General features: G+C 45.4%; 1 protein-coding gene across 8 annotated transcripts in view; it reads right to left on the reverse strand.

Annotated features, from left to right (window-relative positions):
* Positions 1–12,938, reverse strand: part of TENM4 (teneurin transmembrane protein 4) — a 2,098,843-nt gene that overhangs the window by 1,506,465 nt on the left and 579,440 nt on the right. The gene's annotated exons all lie outside the window — the stretch shown is intronic.

The raw sequence follows: 12,938 nt of genomic DNA on the forward strand, positions 1-12,938 counted from the left end.
CAGAGAGACCCTTAATGGCAGTGTAGCCACCCTATTGGAGGAAGAAAGACCATCTTTAACGTGGGGCAAAAGGGGTAGTTGCCCCAGGCCCTGCCATTGCTGTGGGGACCAATGCGGCCACAAGTCATGCTTCTCCCTCTGTCAGGACTGGAGCTGCTGTGACAGGAAGTGAGGCAGAGCAGCTCTGTGTTCCCCTGCTCGCCCTCCTTTTCCGGTGAGCAGCATGGACTGTGTGTGGATGCTTCTTAATGCAAAAAAGATTCTTCTCTTCACCCTTCTCCTGTCAGCAGGAGAGAGGTTAATAGCGGGGGCAGAAGGGGGAGATTAATAAAGCAGCAAGACTAAAGTGCCTTGCAGAGGAGGACATTGGGTAATAATGTACAGTAACCTCTAGCAACCAATCAGTGAATGGTAATGATGCGCAGTAACCTCTATCAACCAATGGGTGAGCTGTGATGATGTGCAGTAACTTCAAGCAACGAATGGGTGAGTGGTTATGATGTGCAGTAACTTCTAGCAACCAATGAGTGAGTGGTAATGATGTGCAGTAACTGCTGGCAACCAATTGGTGAGCATTAATGATGTACAGTAACCTCAATCACCCAATGGGGGAGCAGTAACGATGTGCAGCAAGCTCTAGCAACCAATCGGTGAGCATTAAAGATGGCCCTGGGGGGAAGTACAGTAGAATTCAATGAGAATGGAAGAGTCCACTGAAAAGGAAGGATGCACATGTAGCATAACAGGCCCCTGACAGGTCCTGCAGCTTGTGCAAAGTTATATTCCAGAACTGGCATAAGCAGCCAGACATATGGTAGCTTCCCAGTTGCTTTACATAAGAACCAGGTAGGAAATGTTTTTTAGATTTATTGCTTGAAGAACTTGGGTAGGGTATGGGGCGAGCCTTGGAATACTGCAAATGAATTGCAAAAGATAATGGAGGACCCTCTCTGACTATAGTTTCAGGGTGAAACCTCTCTTGGGTAGTGATGAGTATAAAGCTCAGAAGAACCCAATCTAAGAGCAAACCTGAGCCAGCAAATCTGGAGCAGTCTCTCCAAGGGTTACCTAGGACAGTCTCTAGGATCTCTTTCAAGCTTGTACTAACTGTGCCCTGGGTACTTGAATGCTTTCCTACATTAACAGACAGCTTCTGTAATGCGAGCCTCCAGGTCAGATCCTCTGTGGACTTCCTTCAAACTGCTCCCAGTAACTTTTAGGCCCCTTTCACACTGGCGGACGTGATGACAAAATGCGTCAAGATTTAATCCCTAATATGTCACGTCCGACACAGACGTTGGAACACACGCTGGTCTGCAGACAGCATTACCCACACAAGCCGATAGCCATAGAGGGAACGACTATTTGTAGTTGGTTTTTACAGCGTTTTTTTAACAGAAAGAAGCTAATGTTTAAATAATAAAGCTTTTAAAGGTTTTTACACGATGAGGAGTCCTCTTTCTATATTTTAAAAACCTGCACATCTCGGTCCATGAGCGCTACAGTAGCAGATAAGACATCACAGCGGGAGCATTAAGAGGATATCATGGTGGGATAGATCCCCCCCAAGAGACCTAAAGCACAGCTGACTCCTTCTTGCCATAAGGAAGAGAAGTCCAACATATATGGTGAGTGCAGAACCATATAGCCTCACAAGAAGAGGAATAAAAGTCACAGTTGAAGCATGGAGCACAAGAGCACTTTCAAAGACTGTATTTGACCATGTATAATCACGTGTCACTTAATCATTGTAACTAATAGTCGCTATATTTATTAGTTATAAATATCAATTGACACACAAACGGGATCATATATTTATTTAATATTCATTGTTTTAAAGGTTCACAATATTATTTGTCTAGGCACAGACACAGAGGAATCACACAAATTAATGTAATTATACATATAGGTGGTGAGGCAAGCTCTGTTTAGTTAAGTTATCCCAATACGTTTGACAATATAGTGTATGTGAGTTTGTTGGACATCCCATTCCAAACCCATGGGCATCAATATGTAGGTGTCCCCAGTCCGTTGTGGCTATAACAGCTTTCCACAAGACTTTGGAGGGTGTTTGTGGGAATTTATGCCCATTTCAGCCAAAAAAGCATATGTGAGATCAGGTACCGATGTTGATTTAAAAGATCTGGATCACAGTTGGCTCCCAAAGGTGTTCAGTAGAGTGGAGGTCAGGGCTCTGTGAAGGGCACTTGGGCTCCTCCTCACCAAACTCATCACACTTTATGATGCCACGGGGGCCAGTCATGCTGGAACAGAAAAGTGCCTTCCCCAAACTGTTACCGCAAGGTTGGAAGAGCACAATTGTCTACAATATCTTTGCATCCTTTAGCATTTTCACTAGGAGTTCCCAATCTCAATGAATGGCTTCCACATACTTTTGGAAAGAGGTGTAGCTTTAAGTTTGTGGGTCCAGGTGCAAAAGTTGACTTGGGCCCCCCCCCCCCATTACCACCCACCTCTTCAACCGTGTGTGAAGATACACCCACCGCATGCCAAGATACTCAAATTGGCTTAAGAGTTTAGAGTTCCCAGAGTCCCTCCTTACATTAGAGGACAGGGATCACCCCTGAAGAATCAGAGGACAGGGATCACCCCTGAAGAATCAGAGGACAGGGATCACTGCTGGAGAATCAGAGAACAGGGATCACAGCTGGAGAATCAGAGGACCCCTGGCAGGTCATTTGGCAGAGCTCCTTTCCCATTCCAGCACTGTAAATAGCCCCCCCCCCCCACACACACACACACACACATCCACACAATACACAGGGCTGAAATCACATTCCTTTACGCAGAGTCTATCCGTCTTCACAGGGTGTATATGGCTTTCATGTTGCCATTCTTACCTGTGAAATCCCCTGGTCGGGGCGGCAGTGTAGTTGCAGTAGGTAGATACACCCTGTGCAGATCATGGTTGACTGGCTGTTGTAAAGGAATGTGATTTGAGCCCCACGAAGGAGCAGCAGTATAGAATGCTGTACTGGGAAAGGAGCTCAGCAGCGGGTATAGCCTCCAGGACGGAGGGGGTGGTCAGGGGGCTTGGGGGGGGGAATTAGATCTGGGGGGGGGGCAAAGCCATGTGATATGAAATCTGGAGCCTGCGGAGTCTCAGGAAGTGTTAAGGGATTTTTTTTAGAAATTTCTGAAGGTTTCTCTGTCAGTGTCGGCAGGTGTTGGGGGAAGATCACCTTCCAGAGGGAAGTGGGGTAAGTGGAAATCCCCGGGTGGGCGGGGGGGGGATTACAGAGAATCCCAGCTAGGGACTAGAAGACACGGCGCGGTGTCTTACCTCACCGGTGACATCAGTCCCATCGTGGATACAGGATAGCACTCTCCTCCTCTTTAATCGCTGAACTTAGTTACCGTTCCATGTTGCCAGCAGACAGCACAGACACTTCCCCATCCTGGGCTGTTTTAACCCCATGCTCCTCTCTATTCAGGAAATGGCTCACAGCTTCTCCCCAGCCAATGAGAACAGAGGGGTGCGGACTGTGGAAGGCAAAGTGGAAGCCCAGTACTGGAGCGTGGCTGTGGGGCCCTAGAGCAGATCGGAGCTGGACTTTGTGTAGAATATGATAATATTACAGGGAGGCTGCAGGGGACCCCTGGAGCTAGGGATGGGGTTGCAATTGTGACCCCTGCAACCCCTTATGCTATGCCCATGCTTTTGGCTATAAAGATAAGTGTGATGATCAAGTGTCTACAAACTATTAGTGTAGTTGCAAACTAAAAACACCCTAATCTAAACCAGGTGCAGTATTTACAATCAGGAAAGTGCACCATGCTATGAAATATAGGCTCACAGTATGTTTTTTTACTCTGTAGCCTTGAATACAAGGGGAAAAAAAAAGGTATTGAAAGAAGTTTTGAAATGTAAACAAATGGCCAAGCATTTGGCTATGACAGGGAGGTTTGGGAGGCTGCCTGCACACCACGCCTGCAGCAGATTTCCTCATTCTCTCCGGTGATAGACGTCTACAAACTTAACAGGAAACTTTCCACATTTACTGACAGCTAACATGGCACAACACTCTTCTGGGGATTTAAAAAAGAGAGAAAGCAGAAGCTGACACCTACACATTTGTGTGGGCATTTTCAAAATTCCAACCTTCTATCCATCAAAGCAAGAGGGTGGAATAGAAAATGGATAGTAAGCAACCATCCTTCTGCAAACCAATCTGTTCCGACTGCTGATCTGCTCAGGAACGTGCCAAAAACTCAGGTACTTGGCCAGCGTCTGACAATGGGAAATAAGGTAATTTAGCCGGGGAAGAATTGAGTATGAATTCTCTTACAGGAACGGAGAGCAGCTTGACAATTGTTTAATAGATCTAAACACTGAGCACTAAAAAAGACATAGGTGTGCGATAGACAATATGCTGTCCAGCACGTCTAAAAGGGCAAACTAGGGGTCAAAAAGAGAAAGTGAAATCCTCCATAGGACTGGCGTTCAATAATGAGATTTAATAGTCGGTATGCAAATGGAAATCCCTATCCCTATCAATAGGAATGAGCCAGCGGTTCAAACTTTGGTTGTTCGGATGGACACCCAAACTTTTATCTGTATTGGCCATATTGGAGAAGAGTGTCATACTGTATACAGAAGTTGTCAATGGTTCCTAAGGACTATGCACCACTTACTCACTCACGTGTGGAGTATTTGGTTGCCCCCTTTTCTTTTAAAGGGGGCTTCCAGATTCCGATAAGCCTCCTGCCCACAGACCTCCACAACCTCCAGACTAGGGCTGTGGGAAATACACCTTTTTCTTTATAAACATGGGTGCAATATGCTTTCCCTGAGGGTCGCCACTGGCATTGCACCCCCCCCCCCCCCAAGTTAGGAGCCACTGGATTTATGGGTCTACTTTTGCCAACACAGCCAGGGAACAGGAATTTTCAGCATTCATTTGGTAGTCAGAAACCAGTCCAGGGTGCTTTATTTTGTTTTTAGTCTATTGAGGAATAAACTCGGACATTGATGGGAAGATACGAGATGCCCAGAACTTAAGCTGAATGTAACTTGATGACTTGAACTCTCTACTACCAAACATTTTACGGCTATCCTCTTGTAAGAAAAATGCCAACGTACCCTACTTCTTTATAGGGTCCCTAAGCAAGAGGTGTAGGGTAGCTATGATGGCTTGAATGGCTCTAAGTTGTCCTCCTGTAGATAGGCTTTGGGGTGTAGCGGTTGAAGCTACTCACTCAGTCCCTTTGAAAGATCATGTAGCTCATGTGGTGACTGCGGAACGGGCCTTTTGCTGGACAGGTCCCAATGGTTCCCAGGGTGACTCAGCTAAGCCTAGTTGAGGCTGAAAGGCTGTGAGGCTTCCTCTGCTGTTCTCGCTCTCTTCCTGTCTCTTCTTTTTGCTGGCTCCTTATGACTGGAGGCAGACCCCCTCCAGGCCTGGACCCTGGACTCTGCTTCCATGTGGCCAGGTTTTGGAATACCTATGGGCTTTATCTCCGCCTTCTGAGCTGTCCTTACCCAGGGATTGGAGGAGACTCCAAAAATATTCAGGCCTCATCTCTGCCCCTCCGCCCCCTAAGTTCTAGAGCTCTCCATGAGTTTGAGAAGCCAGAGGGAGGCGGCAGAGACTCAGCTCTTGGAGCTCTGACATGCAAACTCGGTGGGTGTCGTGATTGGCGATGGATCTACATCGGGGTGGGGGGCATTTTTATTTTTTAATAAAAGAATTGTCAAAAACATGTCTTTATTAGTTTTTTATACTTTTTTAGTTATTCACATAGGGGAGGGCCAGGATCTGGGCCACCCTCATTAAAGAAGGCTTACATATTTCGATATAAGTCCCCCCCCATCTGCAGACCCCCACAACCTCTGCCCAGGGTTGTGGGAAAGAGGCCCTTGTCCCCATTAACATGGGGATAAGGTGTTGTGGGGTGGGGGCAGAGCCCTCCTCACCCCAAAGCACCTCCCTCAATGTTGAGGCCATGTGGCCTGGTATGGTTCAGGAGGTGAGTGCTTGCTCGCCCCCCCCTTTCCTGGCCTGATGGGCCTCATGCTCAGATAAGGGTCTGTTGTGGATTTGGGGGAGGGGGCTACTCCGTTTTTTTTTAAAGAAAAAAATAACATGGGGTTCCCCTTAAAATCCATACCAGACTCGAGGGGCCTGATATGGATTGGAAGGGGACCCCATGCTGTTTTTTCCCTGAATTTTCTATTCCCGGTTTTCTTTTGTTTACACCACCAAGCTCCTCATTAACTCCCTTGTTATCTCTTGCCTTGACTATTGCAACTCCCTTCTCATTGGCCTGCCTCTCCATAGGCTATCCACTCTTCAGTCTATCATGAATGCTGCTGCCAGACTTAGCCACCTTACCAACCGCTCAGTGTCTGCCAACCCTCTCCTCTAATCCCTACACTGGCTCCCAATCACCCAGCAAATTAAATTCAAAATACTAACCACGACAAACAAAGCCATTCACAACTCTGCCCCGAGCTACATCACCAACCTTGTCTCCAGATATCACCCAAATCGTCCCCTCCGCTCTTCTCAAGACCTCCTGCTCTCAAGCTCTCTGGTCTCCTCCTCCCATGCTCCTCTCCAGGATTTCCCCAGAGCCTCTCCCATCCTCTGGAACTCGCTACCTGCACCTCTCTACTATCCCCTACTCTTGTTATCTTCAGGCGATCCCTGAAAACTCATCTCCTCAGGAGAGCCTATAACGTCTCCAACTAATCTTCTACCACTTCCATCAGCTCATTGCCCAGAGTTTCAACCTTTTGTACCACCTGCCCCACCGTATTAGATTGTATACACAGACATGTTTCTATTGGCTGAGAAGGTACTGGAGAGGTGGGGCAACTATAATCTCTGGATTTTTAGACCAAAAGGATGTCGGTAAGGGACATTTCAGAGACAGATGTAAAAAAAACACAGATTTTTACATACGGTCCCTGGTTTTACTGAGGCTGGCAACCCTGATGGGGCCCCCTAGTGGCCTGGGGGCCCTCGGGCAGTGCTCGAGTGGCCCAATGGTCAGTCCGCCCCTGGACATGTGATTTTAGTGGGACATATGTGGGGGACAGGTGTTTTTATTATTTGGGGACATGTGTGTTTTGGGGACATTTTGTGGGGACATGTGTGTTTTGGGGACATTGTGTGGAGACATGTGTGTTTTGGGGACATTGTGTGGAGATGTGTGTTTACACTAGGCTGGTGATTAGTGAGTAAAAAGCTATAAAAAACAGCTCATACTCACTGATCACCAGCCGGCTGCAGCGATCCGCTCTCCTCTCCACAGAGACGACTTCCATGTGAGGAGAGGAGAGCCAGTTGCCTAGCAACCGGCTCTGTGTTTACATCACATGATGGCTGTGATTGAACACGGCCGTCATGTGATCAGGAGGGCCAATCACAGAGCCCTCCTGCCGAATAGAGATGCGCCGTGTCCGGGATCGCGCCACTGCGCGGGCACGCGCGATCCCCATCCTTCTGAAGGACGTTCCTGAAGATCCATTCAGAAGGAGAGAGCGCCCACCCGGCTGTATATATACATTGGCCGGGTGGGAAGTACCGTATATACTCGAGTATAGGCCGACTCGAATATAAGCCGAGGCCCCCAATTTACCCCCAAAAAAACTGGCAAACTTATTGACTCGTGTATAAGCCGAGGGTGAGACATGCCTGTCCATCCCTGTGTGTGTGTCCGTCCCTGTGTGTCCGTCCATCCCTGTGTGTGTGTGTGTGTCCATCCATCCATCCATCCCTGTGTGTGTGTGTGTCTCCATCCATCCATCCATCCCTGTGTGTGTGTGTCCATGTGTGTGTGTCCGTGTGTGTGTGTGTGTGTGTGTGTGTGTGTGTGTGTGTCCAGCCTACCTGTGTCCCGAGCCTCCGTCCCGTGCCTTGCCTCCTTGCCTCCGTCCCGTGTCGTGTCGTGCCTTGCCTCCGTCCCGTCCCGTGCCGTGCCTTGCCTTGCCTCCGTCCCGTGCCTTGCCAGGATCGCCTCGGCGGCCATTCTAAAATTCAAAAGCCCCGCCTCCGCCTCCGCCTGTGATAGGCGGAACACTGAATTTCCCAGCAGCCTGTGTTCCGCCTATCACCGATATCGTCTCATCCTCGTACTACGGACGAGGATGAGACGATGTCCGTGATAGGCGGAACACAGGCTGCTGGGAAATTCAGTGTTCCGCCTATCACAGGCGGAGGCGGAGAAGGAGGCGCGGCTTTCAAATTGTAGTATGTCCGCCGTCTGTCTGCTCGATACGCTGATCGAGCAGTCAGACGGCGATGACTCGAGTATAAGCCGAGGGGGCACTTTCAGCCTCAAAAAAGAGGCTGAAAATCTCGGCTTATACTCGAGTATATACGGTAGTTAAGGATGCGCCAGCCGTCTTCCTGGCCTGCTCCTTGACAACCAGCTATTCTTCTCTTCACACAGAATTTGAATCGGTTGATCATTTTTTGACCGATCCGATTTCAAATCGGTACAAAATTTAGGAATTCATTAGAAAATGAATAAATTAAATTAAATGAAAAACAAAACTAAACGAACTCCGAAATGAAACAAAATTAGTAACATAATAAATCTATCCGAAACAAAATAATTGTTTCCGTTCTGCACATGTCTACACAGGGGGTGCTACATTGGGGGGCCTCCAGACTGATTGATCCTTTAGGAGATTTAATGTTCCAGTGTTTGTACATAAGCATGCGCCATTCTTTACCCCCACTTAGGAAAAAAAGAAAACGGTGGACATTTCCCTCGACCTAACATCTATTTTTTAGTATAATAATAAAAATGGCAAACCAATCCTCCACAGAGAGCAAAGTATTTTTAGTCATTTAAAAGCAACGCTGGAAGAGCGGGGTCACCTCAGGGTACGGCGATCGTGTTGGCTTGTTTTAAAAAACACTCGCTCTCCGACGTCTCTATCTCTCCATCATCCGCTTTCCATCATACGCGGCAGTCTGTAACACATGTGACACGGTGATGTGACACTGATTTATACGTGCGCCGGCTCTGGCGGCTGATAGGATCTCCGGCACAATCCATTTACAAACGTGGCAGACAAAAGTACATTTGTTTGGAGTTTTGCTTCAACTTGTTTTTTTGTTTTTTTGTGTTTTTTTGTTTTTGAGATTGGAAGCAAAAAACTGCTGTTGTTTTAGATGGAATGTTTTGTGGTCATGTAACAGCTCCAGGAATAAAAGAGCAAATATGAGAAGCTAGAGATAAAGTGGCACGCAAATGATTTATGACTCCATTTTTTTTTTATATCCACCCTCCCCCCCAAAAAAAAAAAAAAATCCTGATCTAGCTATTTTATCTTTATTTCTTGTATTTGTTTATATATATATATATATATATATATATATATATATATATATATATATATATATATATATATATATATCTGTGTTTATATATCTGTGTTTATATATATAATTTTTACGACTCTGCCAGTATTATGACAGATTTAGAACCCATTTACATCTACACTATGGGGGTTATTTACGAAAGGCAAATCCGATTTTGCACTGCAAGTGCACTTGGAAGTGAAGTCGCTCTAAATCTAAGCCCGCGTACACACGGTCGGAGATTTTGACAACCAAATCCGTCGGATTTTGCCCGTCGGATTTAGTCCGACGGATTGTGTCCGAAACTGTTGCATACACACGGTCGGGCCAAGTTGGCGAAAAATCCGATCTTTCAGAACGTGATGACGTAATTTCGTTATGATGGGACTACATTCAGGCTAGTAGCCAATAGCTTTGATGTAGGAATTTGATCTGAGCATGCGTGGCACTTGGTCCGATGAAAATGCTCTACACATGATTGGATTAGGTCCGATCGGACCAGTTGGTCGGGAAATATTTCCAACATGTTGGAAAATTGGGTCGGACGGAGATTCGGATGGAATCAGTCCGATGCATACCACACACAGTCGGATTATCTGACGACACGGTCCGATAGGACACATTCCGACAGATTTTCCGACCGTGTGTACAAGGGCTTAGGGGCTGATCTGAAATAAGCTCTTCTGATTTTATCATCCAATCGTGTGCAAGCTAAAATGCTGTTTTTCATTTTCCTTGCATGCCCCCCTTGGATCTACGGCGACTGCACTTCCAAGTGCACTTTCAGTGCAAAATGGATTTTCCTTTAGTAAATAACCCCCTATATTACCAAAAGCATTGGGAGGCCTGCCTTTAAAGCCTCATGAACTTTAATGGCATCCCAGCCTTAGTCCGTAGGGTTCAATATTGAGTAGGCCCACCCTTTACAGCTATAACAGCTTCAACTCTTCTGGGAAGGCCGTCCACAAGGTTTAGGAGTGTGTCTATGGGAATGTTTGACCATTCTTCCAGAAGCATATTTGTAAAGTCAGGTACTGATGTTGGGTGAGAAGGCCTGGCTCGCAGTCTCCACTCTTATTCATCCCAAAGGCATTCTATCTTGTGGAGGTCAGGTCTCTGTGCAGGCCAGTCAAGTTCCTCCAATCCAAACGCACTCATCCATGTCTTTATGAACCTTGCTTTGTGCACTGGTGCTCAGGCATATTTAAACAGGAAGGGGGCCATCTCCAAACTGTTCCCACAAAGTTGGGAGCATGAAATTGTCCAAAATGTCTTGGTATGCTGACACCTTAAGTGCTCCCTTCACTGGAACTAAGGGGCCAAGCGCAACCCCTGAAAAACATCCCCACACCATAATACCCTCCTCCACCATAGGATTTGGACAAGTGCAGATTTTGGAATGAATAGAGTGAACCGCAATTGCCAAGGCTTGCTAATACCTGTTGCCAATGCATGCAAAAAATTGTTGCACAGACGCCGCAAGCATTTGCAGAGCCATCACGAATGATTGATGTAATATGTGTAATATGTTTATTTCCTATGATTGTCAACTGGCGACCATAATAAGATATTTTCCCGAAGTACCTCAATCAGCAAAATACATGCATTATGGCCACTAGATGGAGCTAAAAATCATAGGAAATAAACAATAAACATTTTTTTTTTACTATATAAACCCTAAAGTTGTGAAGTTAGAGAGAAAGCGCAAACTGTTCACTTATTATTATTCCTATTTAGCCCTCCTAGTTCTTATCCTAGGACTACCAGTCAGTTAGCGCCTATGCTTCAGAGAAGAGAGACGGAGTGGTTAAGCAGTTTAGAAAAAGAAAATTGGGCAGGGACACCGCCAGTTCACAAAAATGCTGTGTGCTGTCAGCCCAGAATAGGAAAATAACAGCTAAGAGCATTTCTGGCAGGTTCTTTAACCGCATTCCAATCGCTGAAAGACAGCTACAGCGTGGTCATCCAATTCTGGGAGGGCGTCTATTGACATCCTCCCAGATCCCCCGTCCCTGCGTGCCCTCGGGGCAGACATCAGACACAGCTGATCACAGGGTAAAGGACCAATCACAGTGGCCCTTTACCATGTGATCAGCTGTGTCCAATCACAGCTCATCACATGTAAACAAATGCCAGTTATCGGCATTTCCTTTTTTCAGCGTTGTGACTGTGCGAGTAATGGTTACAGGAGGCATTTACACTGATGATCAGGGCACTGAGTGCTCATCATGGCAACATAGCAGTGCCCGTCAGTGCCGCTTATCAGTGCCACCTTATTAGTGCAGCCTCATCATTGTCTCCTCATCAGTGCCAATCAGTGCGGCTTATCAGTGCCCATCAGTTCCGTCTCATCAGAGCCCATCAGTGCCACCTCATCAGTACCGCCTCATCAATGAAGCCTCATCAGTGCCCATTAGTGCTGCCTCATCAGTGCCCATCAGTGGACCTTATCAATGCCCATCATTGCCGCCTCATCAGTGCGGCTTATCAGTGCACGTCAGTTCCGTCTCCTCAGAGCCCATCAGTGCCACCTCATCAGTAACGCCTCATCAATCCAGCCTCATCAGTGCCCATTAGTGCCCCTTTATCAGTGCCCATCAGTTGACAGCGCTGAAAGCTGAAAATTGGCCTGGGCAGGTGAGGGGGTGAAAGTGCCCTGTAGAAAGGAGGTTAAAGGGTTAAAACATTGTGGAAACATGCACATAATATAGAGATGTACTGCATATGTTTGTTTTTTTACCTTTATTAATTTACACCCAAATTAATTCCACCCCTGGTCCACACACACCATCACTCAGTAGTCAAGTAGTCAGAGAAGCGACCTGATGATTTGAGTAAGCGATATATATACATATATATATACATACATATATACATATATATACATATATATATATATATATATATATATATATATATATATATATATATATATATATATATATATATATACATACATATATATATATATATACATATATATATATATACATATATATATATATATATATACATATATATATATATATATATATATATATATATATATATATATATATATATATATATATATATATATATATATATATATACACACACACACACATATATATATATATATATATATATATATACACACACACACATATATATATATATATATATATATATATATATATATACATATATATATATATATATATATATATATATATCAACTTCTCTGAGTTTCTTTGAACTGGACTTCTACTTTGATCCAAACGGCCATATAGCTTGGAAAAGTGCCATCTTCCGGTCACGTTGCATCGTATCAAAACGGGCACACGCTCTGACACATGGTTGACATATTAAAGTAGCATTCCGTTCTGCCATGATTGCTCTTCCAAGAATATCTTGTAGTTGATGCCTTACGTCTTATAAATGACATCCATTAAGGTTTCTTTCTTATCCAGGTCATGGTATACCTAGTAGTAGTTACTCACACTCAGCTGGACCTAATCTGCAATTTCTACACATGAGCGGAATGTCTGACAGAAAAAGTCAGACGGAAGCTTTTCATTGTATATTCCAATCGTGTGTGGGCCTCATCTGCCTTTT

Source organism: Lithobates pipiens, unplaced genomic scaffold (genome assembly GCF_037356315.1).
Source record: "Lithobates pipiens isolate NorthernLeopardFrog02 unplaced genomic scaffold, aLitPip1_a1.2 Scaffold_23, whole genome shotgun sequence".
NCBI lineage: Eukaryota > Metazoa > Chordata > Amphibia > Anura > Ranidae > Lithobates > Lithobates pipiens.